This window comes from Oncorhynchus nerka, linkage group LG4 (genome assembly GCF_034236695.1).
Source record: "Oncorhynchus nerka isolate Pitt River linkage group LG4, Oner_Uvic_2.0, whole genome shotgun sequence".
Classification (NCBI taxonomy): domain Eukaryota; kingdom Metazoa; phylum Chordata; class Actinopteri; order Salmoniformes; family Salmonidae; genus Oncorhynchus; species Oncorhynchus nerka.
The window spans coordinates 41,975,751-41,993,773 of record NC_088399.1 but is presented as its reverse complement, the minus strand read 5'-3'; the positions used below and the strand labels follow the sequence as shown (position 1 = coordinate 41,993,773).

The window sequence follows — 18,023 nt, the reverse complement described above, 5'->3', positions numbered from 1 at the left end:
TCTTCCGTTAGTTCGTGTGGAACGGCAGGAAAGAGACCGTTCCTATTCAGTCCACCACTAATATACGGAACAAACAGAAGGTTGATTCTAGGAAGATCGGATCTCCGGATTGGTTCAGCTGGTAGTAGTCTTTGGTCTTCCGCCATTGGCTCAGTTGTCTGTCCGTCATCGTAGAATCTTCTTCGGGCACACAGTGTTCGGTTACAAAGGAGATTATGTGTAATGTGGGAGCTATCCTGTAGGGGACCCCACAGGCTTTACTGTGAGTTGTAGCCACGTAATTAGCAGTAAGTTAGTCACCTGCATACGAAATAGCAATTCCTTACAAAACCCTCTCTTCACGTCTCACCAGAGACGTGACACAACCTAACTGGATCCAGACACAAAGAGAAACTTCTCCCATAAGGGACTATGAAATAAGGCACGGTATTAAACAGAAATAGACATATATGTATTACCATCATGTTCTCCCTTCAATCCCACTATGTACTAAGTTGGCTACCAGCCACCTAGGAACTTACAACCCTCATCTAACAGAGCAGAGAACAACAGCTCAAAATAAAAGTAAAAATGCTTGTCTACATAAGCCAACTTTTTCCCGCAGGAAAAGTTTTGATTCCTCTTTTCACATCTCCAAAGAGATGTGACTTAAACTAGGGAAGTCAGGCGGAATAATCCACTTGCATAACACATACATACATCCCCCCAAGGCAACAGCAGATATAGTATAAACCTAATAGGCACTCTCCTCCTCATCCTCGAATTCAAGTAGGTCTTTATCCAGCAGAGGAAACATCTGGGAAGGGGAGGAAGGGTCAATAGCTCTAGAGATGACCCTAGTAGTAAGGGAACGGATGCATGGAATGCAACAGCATCCACAGAGAACTAAAATGGCAGCGAACACTGAAATGGATACCAAAATGGAGGACATCAGGGTTCTATATTTACCAAACGCACTCATCCAGGAATCCCACATCGAGGTATCTATCCCAGAATGAGATTTCATTTTACCATTAAGCGTCCGCAGACCTTCCAGAGCGACCGTCAAACTACCATCCGAGGCTGTGTTATTAGGGATGAAAGTACAACACTGGTCACCAAACATAGAGCAAACTCCGCCCTTCTCAGAGAGTAACATATCAATGGCAATACGATTTTGGAAAGCCATCAGGCTGGTTGCAGCCAGTTGACCATGTACTGCTTCAAAACCCTGCTGAGTCCAGTTGCCTAGTCTTTGGACGTTGTAATGAATATAGTTAATACGATCAACATTCTTGTTAATTGTGCACCACCAACAGATGGATGATTCAAACCCTGCAGCTACCTGATCTATTAACTTATACTCATCAGGCACTCCCCTAGGGACTCCGATAGCGTCTATGTAGGAGGGGTCTCCACTAGATGGGGTGGTGGTTCTCCTGAAACGTCCCCTATATCCGAGATTCACTCCCTGGATCCGCAGAACAAGGTCCTCGGCTCCTATAGGGTAGATAGAAACAGGCAACAAGAGAGTAACAAGTGCACAGCGTCCAGTACTGTTGGAGGGTAACTTATCAAACAGGACCGTACTACCACACCACCACCACACATCTGCTCTGGAAATTGGCCTGAGGCTCCCCCTAATATTAATTTTATCCAGACACCAATCCGCAGGAATCCCTCCCACCTCAGTTCCTCCTCCCGTCATATTGACACAAGTAAAATTTGCCCTTGCAACCTGGTTGGAAAACACTGGGTTCCTAGTGGTGAATTTAGTAACCGGATAGACCTCATCCCAGGCAGTACAATTATCCCTGGGGTTATCTGTAGTCATAAGAGGGATTAGACATGCTAGAGTCACTACTGCTGGGACAATGCGGAGCAATGGACGAGCTCCCATGCACACCACACAACTCTGCCTGGTGATATTTGCAGCTTCCTCGGTCAATAATAGCCAATTATTGGAAAAACCTGAGATTCCTGTGGCTGTTAAAATTACATCATCCGGACTTTTAAGCCTGGATATGGCCTCCACCGGGCCAAACAGTGGGGATGACGGGGACCCTTTTACGGGTGTGGCCATGTCATTCCTTACTGTTACCGAAGTCGGTTTAGAATTATTAGTCACGCAAATTCGCCACAACCAATAACTGACCCCGAATTCCCTGGGGCCAGTATGAAATCATAACACCCTAAGGGCTGGCCCCCTGGCCTGACAGTAAGTTTCAGTCCCGTATTTGTCTTAGTTAAAGTCAGTCGCTTCCGCCATTTTACTGCCCCCTCGTCTGTTGTCCAGTCTTCCCACCCATTACCTGTCTCCCCCACCAAATTCCTCCAAGACCAATCTCCAACCTTCCCTAATGTCATATACCAGACATGTCCGGCAAACCGGAGTGCATTGGCCCCCACCTGTTCCCTCCCCTTTAGCCTAGAGTACCCTAAAGTTCCCCAAGGGATGTTAATGATATTGGTTGCGTGTGCGGGGACGCAAACGGTCGTGCTCCGTATTTCGTTGGCCTTACAATCAGTGTCAGGGGTGGTGGAATGCCTCTTATGCAAATGATTGGTCAGTTCTATATGTGCCATGGATGTGGTCAGGTTGGATGACCCATTAGGGGTCCTAAATCTGCATGTAATGTGGGTGTATGATGCTCTAATACCCACAGGAGAATCCCCATGGAAACTCCTGTGACTACAATGAAAATAACAAACACGGGGCCTGATATCCCCAATCTCGTCCAGGGATAGCCCCTATCTCTGGACGACCTGTTAGTTGGTGTGCTGGGAGTTGCTCCCACATCCTCACCAACTAAGGGTTCTGTGGTTGTAATCAAATTTAGGTCGCTCAAATCGACCCTGACTTCAGTCAGAGTTCTGGAAGGAGTCGGTGCTGGTGTACAATGAGTCAGGTGGTGCCAAGGTGCGCCCGATTTACCTTTGACCTGGACTGAGTGTGAAGTAACCTCCTTCACTTCGTACGGTCCAGTCCACCTGGGATCCGCCCACTTTCTTTTGTGGACCTTGATCCTTACCCAATCGCCGACCTTTACCCTCAGTTTCTCCGGATCTCCCGTCAGCTCCCCTCATGGACTTTGTGTATCTGTTTGGAAAGAGCTGCGGACAGTTCCGTCAATTTTCTTACATAGTCAGACATACCTATCTGGTGTACATCAAGAGGGGGCATATGACCTCCCTCTCTTGGTGGACCTGGCATTACTCTCCCTGTCATTATTTCGTGGGGTGAGAGATGAGTCCCTGCCCCAGGTGATGACCTCATGGCCATCAACGCCAGTGGCAGGGCCTCCACCCATGTCAGTTTGGTACCAGCACACACTTTGGCTATCTTACACTTAAGAGATTGGTTGCAGCGCTCCACAAGGCCTTGGGCCTGCGGCTTATACACGGAACCAAACTTGTGTATAATGCCGAACCTCTCCTCCACCTGTCTCAGATGTTTGTTTACGAAGTGGGACCCATTGTCGCTTCGGATATGTCTAGGGACCCCATATCTAGGTATTAGTTCTGACTGCAGCCACTTAATGACCGTTTGCCCATCCTCCTTAGCTGTTGGAATTGCTTCTACCCATCTAGAGAATCTATCTACCATTACTAGCAAATATCTCTTCCCGTTCTTTACATTGTCTTCTCCCATGTCTGTATAGTCTATACTGATGTCTTGAAACATGCGTTTGGCACCGGGTAAGCCCCATCGGGGTTTGGTAGGGCTTCTTTGGATTGTGGCTCCCACATATGTTGCATTCGTCACAGAATAAATCTGTCATGTCCTTCATGTGGGGGTGCCACCATATGTATGAAACCTTCTGTAAAGTTCTGGGTTTCCCTTCATGAGTGGGTCCATGGGCTTCCCTTATCAGTTCTGGACAGAGATTAGCCGGAGCCACCAGTCGGCCGTCATGGCATCTCCATATTCCATCTGGTCCCTTGGAGCCTCCCTTCTGTGTCCAAACCGAATGTTCGTAAGGGCCCGCCTCTTCCTGTAGTTCTAGTATGTGTTGGCTTGTCAATTCAGTCCTTGCCGGTTCTATCCCGAGCACCATCTGGGGGCTGTATCCTCCTGCGGCCTTGGCTGCCAGGTCTGCGGCATCATTTCCTTGATTGATTCTGCTGGTCAGTCTTTGGTGGCCTCGGCATTTCATTATGGCCACTGTTTTTGGTAAGGACACGGCATGCATCAAACGTTCCATTTGGGCTCGGTGCTTGATGGGTAGGTTACCTGTGGTGGTAAAGTTGCGCCTAACCCATTGTGGTCCATCTATGTGCACAGCTCTGTGTGCGTATGCCGAGTCCGTATAAATGTTTACAGTTTTTCCTTCGGCTTTCTCTAGAGCTTGAGTCAAGGCCACAATTTCCGCAAGTTGTGCCGATGCTGGCTGGGGGATAATTCCTGATTCCAACGTGACATGTGTTTTGTCATGCAGCTGCTGTACGACCGCATAGGCAGCTACGTTTCCTGTGTCTCCCTTGTAGCAACATCCGTCTGTGTACAGCCATAGGTCTGGAGATGTCAGTGGTTCATTTTCCAGGTCTGGTCTCAGTTTAAGCTCTTGTGCTGCCCTCTCTTGGCAGGAGTGTGCTAGGCCATCTTCTGCGGTAAGTGCATCTGCCATGTTCTTGTCGGTGTTCACAAAGGTGATGTGTGACTGGGTGCACTTGTTCTGGATTTTGTTTTTTCTGTCCGCACTGAAGGTAAATTCTTTGCTGATGAGGTATGCTGCCACCCCGTGGTGGGTGTGTATTTGCATCTTGTGGCACATTACCAGATGGGCTGTCTTCTCAATCGCCTTGGCTACCGCCGCAACGTACCTGGAGCAGGCGGTCTGGCCAGTTTCAATGTGGTCAAGTTTTGAAGAGTGGTACATAAGTACTCTTCTCTCCCCCTCATGTTTCTGAAAAAGGACGGCGGATGCAAAACCTTCCTTTTCAGAAACATCCAAGTGAAATGTTTTACCATAGTCTGGTGCCGTGAGAGCAGCAGCCACAGACAGGTCAGTCTTCAGGTGCCCAAACGCCGTTGAAGCTTCAGGAGTCCATGTAAGTGGGGCCTGTAGGTTTCTTGGGCCAGCTTCTCGAACAATCTCTCAGAGGTTCAGTTCTTTCAGTATAGTCTGGGATGTGAGTACGGCTGTATCCCGTCAACCCCAGGAAAGAGAGCATTCCTGAAACAGTAATGGGCCTGGGATGATGTAAGATTGAGTCTCGGTGTGATTTTGAGAGTCCGGCCCCCTCGCTTGAGATTTCCCTTCCCAGGAACAGAACGGTTCGTCTGCATGATTGGACTTTTGACATCTTGACTTTGTAGCCTTTGACTGCCAGAAAGTCTAACAGGGTTTTAGTCATTTCTAGACAGAGGTCTGAGGTGGGAGCCCCCAGCAACAGGTCGTCTACGTATTGTATGAGTATCACTCCTTCTGGGATTTTCAGTTCTGCCAGGTGAGTCTTCAGAATATAATTGAAGATTCCCGGGAAGAAGTGTAACCTTGGGGAAGTACGGAATAGGTAAATTGCTGATTCTCGTAGGTAAAGGCAAAAAGTGGCTGGGAAGCCTCATCCAATGGGATGCTGAAAAAGGCATTGGCCAAGTCCACTACGGTGAAATACCGATGTTTGGGTGACAGGTTGCTCAGTATGATGTATGGGTCTGGAACCGGGAGATCGATGGGTGTGGTAACTTCATTTACAGCCCGGAAATCTTGCACCATCCGGTATGTTTCTCCTCCTGCCTTCAGAACAGGAAGTATGGGGGTGTTCCAGGGTGACCAAGTCCTGTATATGCACCCAGCTCCAAGGAGGCCTTCGATAGTGGGTCTGATCCCCTCAGTCTGTTCTTGCTTCAATCGATATTGGGTTCGAAATATTGGTATCTGTGCCGGATTGGTTAGGGTAATGCACACTGGTTTGACCTGTAACTTTCCCACGTCAAATGGTGTGGTTGTCCATATTGCCTTGTCTATGGACTCCAAGACAGCAGGAGAGGAAGGGTGATCAGAATATGGTTTCCCGTGATGCCTGGGGAGAGTGAGGCGCTCAGGCTGGCACTGTTCTTCAGTGTCCACCATGGTCAGACGCCACATCTCTTCGGTGGTGGCCTTCAACAGGCCTGGTGTACTAGTCGCTTCCCAAGTGAGTTTCGAGGCCCTTTTATCATTGGACCCAGGCTTCGGGCCTCATGTCCATTCCCTACTGCGAGGGTCACGTGTGGAGCAGAGTCGGGTCCCAGTTGATACCAAGGTTTAGTATGGTGTGGGAGTATGACTAGGGCTGCCACCCCCTCAGGGCCGCACACGATGGTAAGGCAGCGTATGTTTGGGGTAAGATGCATCATGTTTTCATCCCAATCTTGTGTGTAAGGTGTGTCTTCGTCGTCAGTGACGTTGAGAGTGCAGTGCAACTCTGCCAGTGGTGTCTTATAGTGATGAAAGGTGTATATAAGCTTCCTCCATTGGTTGAATTGAAATTGGATGGCAGGAGTTCCAGGTCCAGATTGTAGACACTTGAGCCAGTAAACCTCCTGTGTGGTGGATAGAGCAGGTGCGGGCAGAATTGGGAGCATCAGGATTCGGGCCCTTGGCGGTGGATCGAACGCGACCTCCACACCTGACTCAGTTAGGTAGATTGCGCATCCTAACTTACAGAGTAGGTCTCGACCTAGTAGGTTGATTGGGCAATTTGGACAATATAGGAATTGGTGTTTCAAACTGGAAGGGCCCCACTGGAACAATAGGGGAGTAGTTTTGTATTGATCTTCAGGATTTCCTGAAACCCCCACCACCTTTACCTTGTCTGAAGAGAGGGTTTGATTAGAATTGATGGCGGAATATGTACATCCCGTGTCCACAAGGAACCTGTGGGTGACCCCTTGTACTACACATGTAATAGTGGGTTCCGTGTGGACAGAGAATTGTTGGCCATCTAACCCGACTGGTGGTGGTGGGCAGCCTCATTCCCATGGGGGATATCCCTCGGACATCCCCTGGAAGGTGGGACTGGTAGGAGGTGCTGGGTTGTAGGCTGGTTGATATCCCTGACCAGGGGCTGGTGGATATCCCTGTGCAGGGGCTGGTGGATATCCCTGGGCAGGGGCTGGTGGATATCCCTGGGCAGGGGCTGGTGGATATCCCTGTGCAGGGGCTGGGTACCTTGGGGCCCCTCTTCCCCGTTGTCCACCTCTCCTCCCCTGTTGGCCAAGAATGACTGGCGCTGCTGTGAGAGGGGAGCGGGGCAGTCTCTGGCGTAATGGCCTACGTGGTTACAGTTGTAGCAATGAATGGGTCTTGCTTGTGGCGGTCCCCCCATGCTGGTCCTGGGGGGTTGAAGTAACTCGGCTGGGCATAACCTCCATATCCGTAGCTTGCTCCTGGATTTGGAGGGGCGGCGTATACGACCGGTGCCTGTGCGAGGGTCGGTGGTGCTGGAGCGGCCACCAACATCTGGTTCATGGTCTGAGTGAGAATCTTGGCTATATCAGTGGGTTCCTCCGCCACCATTTGCTTTTTTGGCTTTGCGGTCTTTTGGGCCTCATTCAAATGTAATTTGAGCAACTGGAGTTGCAGCGACAGAACTTGTGAATCAGCCGTGCCCTTGTCTTTGTTGTATTGAGAGATGTGATGGTGGACATGGGAGTTGAATTGGGTAGTGGGCAAGGCCATCAGCCCCACTGTGGCCCTTAGCTTGTTTTTCACCTCTGTCGGCGTCCCATTTACCACCATCTCCTTCCACATGCTGAGAGTGGTTCCGCTTTGGTCATGGGATTCAATGTGGACTGACCTCCAGGTGGTCTTGGCCCTATCTAGGTATTGAGCTGCCTGCTCCCCGTCTTCCATCGCAAAAGAGGTAAGGGTTGCGTAATTTTTCTCGGTGGGATATGCCCTTCTGAGCTCATTCCACAGTGATACTCTGTATTTCTCAGGTTCTGTTGCTGACCCCAATTTTCCCAGTCCTGCTATGTTTATTAGGGCATTCATGGTCGTGTAGTCGGTTGACCTAGCCAATAAGGCCTTCATGTCCCCCAAGGCAAGCCGGACCCCGGAAGTTAGGGACTGAAGCTGAAGCAGCCAGGCTGAGGCTCCCCCATGTAAGCTCGGGAGCAGTTCCATCAGGGCCGTTAAATCTTGCATCTTCCAGGCAACGTATTCCTCTCGGTGCGTTGTGTCGTCCATCCTGAGTGGCATTTGATGCGACCCATGTCGTCTTTGGGCTTCTTCTTCTTCTTTTCTCCTTTGTCTGGCTATGAGGCGCCTCGACCGTCTTACTGCCGTTTCAACGGGGGTTGATTTTCCCTTAAAAACTCCTTGTATCAGGACTATTTCATCCGTTTCTCCTGCGACTTCTTCCATGAGTTTCAGTTGGCTTTCTGCCTCCCATACACCTGCGGCCGTGAGGGGAACGTCTTCCCCTGTCTCCTCTTGTGGTTCCATATCATCTCCTTCCTGTTCTTCCAGTTCGCTGAAAGACATTACATTTTCTTCTTGTCGGCGGCCACTTGTGAAATACTCCTTACTAATATCGCTCCTTGGTTCCCCTCTATGTTCTCTGTAGACACTGGATGTGCAGGAGGTGGGGGTTCTCCTCCCCTCTGACTTCAAGCTGCTCCCGTTGCCCCCTGCTCCATCTATGAATGGATTCCTCGTGTGGCCACTGGGGTGGAGCTGTTCTCGCATAGCTCGAGGGGCATGCATGTCAGATGGCCCTGGTGTACACCTTTGTGCGCCCCCTGGTGTGGAGTAATCCTGTGGGCCAGGCTTTAATTCTTCACATTCCAGGTGGCCCCCTGTGATCAACGTATCCCCTCTAAGTACTCCTTCTTTTACAAGGAACACAGGGGCCTGTGTTGACGCGGGCCCGGCCCTTTTCCCCTTTTCAGTATAATGTGGAGGCAGATTTGGTAGCACCGGGTAAAGGGGTCGGGTCGTTGAGGGCACATGTGTTGGCGGGGCAGAGGGCAATGGATTTGGCGCCATCTCCTGGTGGTGGTCCGTCTGCTCATCTTCCCCTTGTGAGGGAGTGGCCACCCCCATCATTTCCGTTTTGATCTTAGCGCCTCTTCGATGGCCCAAGTTCCTATCTTCAATTCCACTTCTGCCCTTTCTCTCTGTTTAGTCCCTTCTTAAATACGTGATTTTTGTTCTTTTCTGCCTCGTTCTCTCTAGCTTCCTTCAGCGTCTCTCTTAACCCACATTCCATTGTTTTCAGCTGAACTGCGGATGGGGGTCCCCCTCCTAAATAACCTTCCTGTGTCCATTTTAGCTTTAATCCCTCCCAAACTTTCTTCATGTGCTTCCATTGTTCCCTTCCCCCTGATCTATATTCTATTTTTTGTTCTAAGAACTCATTAAACCTCAGCTTTGGAGTATTGGGGGTCGCCATTGTGAATTTGCTTTAATCGTAATTTTATTTAATTCAATCGGAATTTAATCGTAGTTTTATTCGGAATTCTCTCCTTTTATCTGAATATAGTTAGTATATACTTCGCCCAACGTTGACTAATAACCACTATGTACTCGAAGAGAGACTGCTGCACGTGCTCTGTCTTATCTCTGAACCTCTCCTTTGTATGTTTTAGTTATAGAAAAACGCATGGGTCCGTATAGCGTTTGTGGAGCGCACAACCAAGGGATCTATTCGACTAATTAATCTCAACATTCAAATATTATATTCAGATATTATTTCAATTATACATCAGTCATTTCGTTACTAATTATACATTTAACACAGAAGTCATAGGTACATACAATATAGAGGTTCCGGATTTATCCAATATCCCTTATTATACTTGTATCTCTCTCTATCTAACCACCAACAATCTTAATGGAAACAATTACAACCACCTTGTATTTTAATATAAACAGTTACAAATAGACAAAACATACAAATACAGGTTATATTTCTGACCTCTTATTAAAACGACCCCTATCAGACCGGACAAAGCGGATTTACTGGATAGAATTCAACTTCTAGAATCCAATTCTATCCCCTACTGATCCCTATCGCATTAATCCCTATCAAAATTAATACACGTTATCTCTCTGTCCCCTGAAAGCCGATCCCTATCGGTGAACCTCTTATCAGTCTAGCCTCGACCGATTCCCGGGACAAAATTGCAATTTTTTCCCCTCGGCGTTAGGTTTAATGAATAGTGGTTAACTATCCCCTGACTGATCTCTATTCCCGACTCTTATCAGTGAATTTCTCAGACTAGCCTCTACCGGTACACGGGACAAAATTCCCCTCGGCGTTAGGTTTAATGAATAGTAGCTAACTATCCCCTGACTGATCTCTATTCCCGACTCTTATCAGTGAATTTCTCAGACTAGCCTCTACCGATACACAGGACAAAATTGCAATTTCTTCCCTCGGCGTTAGGTTTCTGACTGATCTCTATTCCCGACCCCTATCGTGCTAATCCCTATCCGCATTGATACACATATCCGAACCCTATCGAAACTGAATTTATATATGTTCGACCCCTTTCGGAATTATTTAGGCCTCTCATCAATTGAAAGATAGACTGTGACTGATATCTCATCAGTGATTCATATCACACCGGCCGTCGCCGGTTCGTTACTAGATATGTTCACTACACTGTTCTTTCGACTCGTCAGCAAATTATAAATTTACACAAGAATTCATACTTACTCGGAAATACTGATCAAAATTTAGGCAGACTATACGACAATATGCAAAGTTTGATTTAACAGGTTTTGCTTACCTTATTTATGGTGCACCTTTAGATCAGTTTCCCGAGTTGAGTAGAATTGTTGTCCACCCCCCGAGAATCAAATCACCCGTCCTTCTCGGATCTTCCTCTCCACGCGCTCACCCCTCTCTCACACCCAATCTGCTCGCTTCGACTGGACCGTTAGTTAACCATCCTCTGCGTACCATTTCTGTTAGCAATTGGATATGTAGATGGGTGAGCCGGTTAAGGATCGATTCAGACTAAGTGGTAAATTTTATGACAAGTAAACAGTTTATTCAGAGTGAAAATATGTATTACAACGTAATTACGGCTCTTCCGTTAGTTCGTGTGGAACGGCAGGAAAGAGACCGTTCCTATTCAGTCCACCACTAATATACGGAACAAACAGAAGGTTGATTCTAGGAAGATCGGATCTCCGGATTGGTTCAGCTGGTAGTAGTCTTTGGTCTTCCGCCATTGGCTCAGTTGTCTGTCCGTCATCGTAGAATCTTCTTCGGGCACACAGTGTTCGGTTACAAAGGAGATTATGTGTAATGTGGGAGCTATCCTGTAGGGGACCCCACAGGCTTTACTGTGAGTTGTAGCCACGTAATTAGCAGTAAGTTAGTCACCTGCATACGAAATAGCAATTCCTTACAGACCCAAAAGCGATTTAACAGAAACAGAGTCTTTTAATGTCCAAACAGGGCAAACATAAATCCTCAATCTTTACAGGAGATGTCCAAACAGGGAAAACATAAATCCTCTATCTTTACAGGAGAGTCCCCCTTCTAGTAGTAGAGGAGAATAGCAGGGCTAGCGGCAACAGACTGCTGGTCCCTCCGGGTAGGCGCGGGCCGTAGAGGACAGAGACACCTGCTCACACGCAGCATCTGATGAAGAGGAAGATTACGACAGGATGGGACAAGGGCAAAGCAAACAAGAATCCGACAAGGACAGAAGCAGAAACAGAGAGAGAAATAGAGACTTAATCAGAGGGCAAAAGAGGGGACAGGTGTGAGAGAGTAAACGAGGTCGTTAGGAGAATGAGGAACAGCTGGGAGCAGGAACGGAACGATAGATAGAGAGAGAAAGTAACCTAATACGACCAGCAGGGGGAAACGAAGAGAAGAGAAAGCACAGGGACAAGACAGAAATCATCCAAGAACACATACAATAGATTGTGGACCTCCACAGGTATGGTTCATCCTTGGGAGCAATTTCCAAACACCTGAAGGTACCACGTTCATCTGTACAAACAATAGTATGCAAGTACAAACACCATGGGACCACACAGTTGTCATACCTCTCAAGAAGGAGACGTATTCTGTCTCCTAGAGATGAACGTACTTTGGTGCGAAAAGTGCAAATCAATCCCAGACCAACAGCAAAGGACCTTGTGAAGATTCTGGAGGAAACAGGTACAAAAGTATCTATATCCACAGTAAAACAAGTCCTATATCGACAACCTGAAACGCCGCTCAGCAAGGAAGAAGCCACTGCTCCAAAACTGCCATAAAAAAGCCAGACTACGGTTTGCGACTGCACATGGGGACAAATATCGTACTTTTTGGAGAAATGTCCTCTGGTCTGATGAAACAAAAATAGAACTGTTTGGCCATAATGACCAGGAGGAAAAAGGGGGACGATTGCAAGCCAGAGAACACCATTCCAACTGTGAAGCATGGGGGTGGCAGCATCATGTTGTGGGGGTGCTTACTTCCAAAGTTGTGGCAAAATGTCTTAAGGACAACAAAGTCAAAGTATTGGAGTTGCCGTCACAAAGCCCTGACCTCAATCATATTGAACATTTGTGGGCAGAACTGAAAAAGCGTGTGGAGCAAGGAGGCCTACAAACCTGACTCAGTTACACCAGCTCTGTCAGGAGGAATGGGCCAAAATTCACTCAACTTATTGTGGGAAGCTTGTGGAAGGCTACCCAAAATGTTTGACCTAAGTTAAAAAAGGCAATGCTACCAAATACAAATGGAGTGTATGTAAACTTCTGACCCACTGGGAATGTGATGAAAGAAATACAAGTTAAAATAAATAATTCTCTACTATTATTCTGACTTTTTACATTCTTAAAATAAAGTGGTAATCCTAACAGGACATTTAAAAATAAAAAAAATCGGATTAAATGTCAAGAATTGTGATAAACCGAGTTTAAATGTATTTGGCTAAGGTGTATGTAAACGACCGACTTCAACTGTATATGCTCTATAAATAGTGTAATTAAATGATAAAACACTAACTATAAGATTTCACCTTCCTTGTAACTATAAAATACATATTTGTATGTTTATTGGTAGAGAAAATGTGCATGTTTACTAAAGGTTTCTGATCAAAACGTGTGCCTCCACCACTGTAAAAGTCAGTCAGAGCTCTAGCTTGGATTCCTGACCTTGTTGTGAACTTGCCTTTTATCTCATATTAATCTTGTCTGTCTATGACAAACAGAAAATATTTTCTGTTTAAAATCTAGGATTTTGTTTTTGATTAGTTTGATAAAGTTAGTTATAAATCCATTTCTGATTGGGCTAAATTGACAACCACTTTCTCTTGCAGCACTAGGATGTAAGAATTCCAGGCATGTGCTTTGTCAGTGGCTGTCACAGCGTTCAGCCAGGAGTTGATGGACAGTTGAGCGAATGAAATGGTAGGAGGGACAGCCCAGCATCAAGTGGTGTCAAATTTCACATCCTACGTCACACAGGTGGAAAAGATATATGCAGCGTTCAAAACAACTGGGAACTGGGAACACGGAAATCTATGACTTAATGCAAGCCGTTTCAATCTATGGTGGCCACAGATCGATTTATTTAAAAAATGTCAGTTGGAACCATTACCAGAACCACGCAGGTCCCCTAAATAGGGGCCTTCACATCTAAGAGGTTTAAAAAATAAATAAAAAATGTACCATTTAATGACTTTACTTGTAATGGTTTGGGACACCAGGGACAATCAGGTGATTTCCTGACTAGGAATGTAGGCAGACATGTCTGTTTAGCTGGGCATAAGTAAAAGTGGCTGGGCCAACATTTTTCAGCAAAAACATAGCAAAAATACCTGACATATTTAAGTGCAATCACATTGTATCATTTAACAAATAACACCAGATCAATTTGACCAAAAACACCAAATATTAATTGACAAACAAGCCTGTTATTATTGCCAAGTAGGCAGCGCAAGTGTGCAACTACATAGCCGCTTACAACAACACCGCTGACAAAACAGGCTGACTGAGTCCGAGAGTAAACAAACATAATGTAATCCACAACATGTCTATCACAGAGAGAGAGAGCGCAGTGATAATAATTTGAAAAAGTATACTCTCACAAAATACGGATAATGGATGCAATGTTCAGTCCAACCTCATGAAATAATCATCAGATCAGATCGACCACTCCCACTCAAAGACGTGATCTACAGTACAGGCACAATAGGTGGATTCAGGACCATGGGCAGCGCATCGGCCAGACACCAGCTCGGCACTGGATTGGAATATGCACAAACAGCTTATTGCAAAAATAATCAAGTAAGGATAGAAAGCCCCTGAAAGTGTTTTTATTAAGCCCAAATGTGCACACTTTTTGCAATATGTAAACAGCCACACAAAATACAATACAAACACTTTAGGCCTATATGTTGAACTGTAAGGAGGGTATGAAATGAATAGCTCACTTTGATTGAGCAAACACTACTGTATAGGCATTCAGGAATGAAAACATGAAATCACTATACATAATACCACAGCAGGCATGAAAACATGAATTTATCATACACAGCCTAATATCACGGCGGCTACAAATACAACAGCTCACTTGGATTGAAACATATATAGGCCTGGCCTACCAAGGTAGGCATGAAAACGTTAGGCTAAATCATAAATAAATAGTATTCCTTTCTGTTTCATGTTTTGCAGTACAAGATGCCTAAGTTCGGTGTTGAAGATGGAGATTATTTCATCATAGTCCAAAAAGTCACAAAGGACAACAGGACTAGATTGTCGAGACGTGCAGTCAGCGAGCAAGATGGATGATTTGATCCTGCCTGTAGTTGAGAAGAGTCTCTCAACAGTACATGAAGTCATGTAGGAGGGGTGATGATGGTCCTTAGAAGTCTATTGATGTTAGGAAAAATGTCAGGGCTGCAGCTGTCCAGAACTTCAATAAGGGATGGAAATTCCTGACCTCCCCCACTTTCCTACGCAGTTACATGGTTATAATTTTGGTTTGTGTGTGTGTGTGTGTGTGTGTGTGTGTGTGTGTGTGTGTGTGTGTGTGTGTGTGCGCAAGTAGGAGAAAATGTTGACTCACCCTACTTGTAGAGAAACACTAATGCCGTCCTCCTCTCTTTCATGTCTATCACTCTGTCATACAGTACACACTTTTATTTTTTGTTGTCCTAGGCTACCTGGCTAAAATGCTTGCTCGCTAGCCTAACTTCCATTGATGGGCAACATTAGCTAATTAACATAAACCTTCAACTTCTAGATCCATACTGATCTTCCATCCTCTCAGGCCAGGGGCACAATAATGTATGAATTAATGGTTGGATCAGAATCGCCGTTATAATCATTGGTCAGTACGGAGAATTAAGTAAAACCACAAGTCCAAATCCCATCTCCATCCATGGCTAGTTTAGGAAAGGGACAATTTTAGCTAGCTAGCTATTCACGGAGGACAACAAAAGGAGATGCAACAATTTAAGTTGTTTCTGTTAAAAACTTGTTATGGCTGCAATCCCAATACTGGGATCGATATGTAAACTAGCAGTGAAAATAGAGGGTGCCAAATTCAAACCACAGATATGTGTTTTATATAATTTTAAAGGTAATCTTGTTGTTAATCCCACCAAAGTGTCTGATTTCAAATAGGCTTTTCAGAGAAAGCACTCTACAAGCGATTGTTAGGTCTCCACCAAACCACAATAAGCACAGCCATTTTCATGCGAAATATAGCATTCACAAAAAGCAGAAATAAAGATAAAATTAATCACTAGCCTTGAATTATCTTCATCAGATGACTCATAGGACATCATGTTACACAATACATGCATGTTTTGTTTGATAAAGTTCATATTTATATAAAACAATCTGAGTTTACATTGGTTTATTAGATTCACTAGTTCCAAAAACATCAAGTGATTTTGCATAGCCACATCTTTTCAACAGAAATACTCATCATAAATGTAGATGATCATACAAGTTATAGAATTATAGATATACCTCTCCTTAATGCAACCGCTGTGTCAGATTTTTTTAAAAAGTTTACGGAAAAAGCAACACATGCAATAATCTGAGACGGCGCTCAGAACAGAAGCCAAATTAGCCGCCATGTTGGAGTCAACAGAAACCAGAAAATACATGATAAATGTTTCCTTGCCTTTGATGAACTTCATCAGAATGCAGTCCTAGGAATCCCAGGTCCACAATAAATGCTTGATTTGTTCGCGTTTGGTAAACAATTCCAAAGTCACAAAGCCATAACAGTCAGTAGAAACATTTCAAATGATGTACTGAATCAATCTTTAGAATGTCGTTTACATATATCTTGAATAACGTTCCAACCGGAGAATTAGAATGACTTCAGATGACCGGTGGAACGCAGGTGCTTCCCCTGTGAACGCGCATAGTGAATGCATGGTCAACTCGTGGCAGTGGTGACTATTTCCTGTGTCATTCGACCCCCCTTCACATTAGTCATCAGACAAAGTTCTATTGACTGTTGACATTAGTGGAAGGCGTAGGAAGTGAAAACTCATCCATATCTCGCTGTAATTTCAATGAGAGCTTGGTTGAAAATCTGGTAACAATGTCATACTCATTTGGACCAGACAGCGTCAGATAGATGGTCTACATGTAGATAGAGAGGGGCATCGTTTGGCTCGCTTGGATGCTTTCTCCTATGAGATACATTCAGCCTCTTCCGAATTGAAAAAAATATATTAAACACAGAGAAACAAAATAATTGTTCTAATTTATTTATTTTTTGGAGCAGCCTGGCTTCCCTTAGATCAGCTTGGCGGATGTATTGTTGCTTACTCTTACCACCTGGGGTCAGACCGACAGGAAGTCCAGGATCCAGTTGCAGAGGGAGGTGTTTAGTCCCAGGGTCCCGAGCTTGGTGACGAACTTGGAGGGCACTATAGCGTTGAATGCTGAGCTGTAGTTGACGAACAGCAAGCATCCTCACATAGGTATTCCTCTTTTATAGGATGGCGAGGGCAGTGTGGAGTGCAATGGAAATTGAGTCATCTCTGGATCTGTTGGGGCAGTATGCAATAATATATACTGTAATAATAATAATAATATATGCCATTTAGCAGACGCTTTTATTCTTTTGTCCTTTTTTTCCATTTGATGGCTGTGCGGAGGTCGTAGTGGGACTTCTTGTCCTGTTTAGCTCATAGCAAAACAATTTCCAGAACCATTTTGACCTGATCACGATTCCTTTCTACAATGAATAGTCCATGTCCTCACGGTTACGTTGATTTAAAACATTACCCGGGCTTTGATTGCGGTGGCTTGCACGGTAGCCTTCAAATTGATCCGTGCACAAGAGTGAGGTTTGCTAGCCTGTTGCTTGAAGCATTCCTCACAAAGGTGCTTCCAATCCTTATCTTTCTCTAACAAATTAGCCTTCCATAGTGGGCTTGAGGATTTTTTTTTTTACATAGAACAGCGTCCCTTGTCGAACTGTATTCCAGCCAATAAAATTGTCCATACACTATAGTGGAGAACACTCATATTTTTGGTTGTGTTGGTGGATCGTCAGCTGCAGACAAATCTGCATGTGGACTCATGATGACGAGAAGGGGCAGAGGAATGGTGATAGTGAGTTAGCTGGGCTGTGGAAGTAGTAGTAGTAGCTAATATTCTCATGGGCTGCCACTGACAGGCTAGCCTCAACATCCTACTGTTGCTTTTTTCAACATTTCAAATTAAATTAATTTGTATTTTTATATATACTATATATATATATTAAGACAGCCTGATTGGGTGGGCCAGTGTTCAATCTGACAGGGCCTCTGCCCAGTCCGGCCCTGCCGTGGCTTCGCCTCTGGTCCTAACATGGTCCTCAGTGACGTCCTGGTAACTTACATGGAAATACAAATCAAGGTCCCCCAAAGAACGTTCCCTTGGCACCATCATGAAGCGTCCCCTTCTGGTGATTCAATGTCCCATGGATAGCTTTCTATCAAAACCAAATGGGAACATTCTCGTACTGTTGCCTAATGGACATCAAAATACCTTATAATAATGTTATACTGCTACCAAACTGGGACCTGTAATCAACGGCCACAAAATACTACAGTATACTATAGTATAAATACAATACTAGTA

General features: G+C 45.4%; 1 pseudogene; it reads right to left on the bottom strand.

The window, feature by feature from the left end:
- Window positions 1–733: 733 nt before the first annotated feature.
- LOC115137358 (uncharacterized) lies at window positions 734–6,100 on the bottom strand (annotated as a pseudogene).
- Between the last annotated feature and the right edge of the window lie 11,923 nt (window positions 6,101–18,023).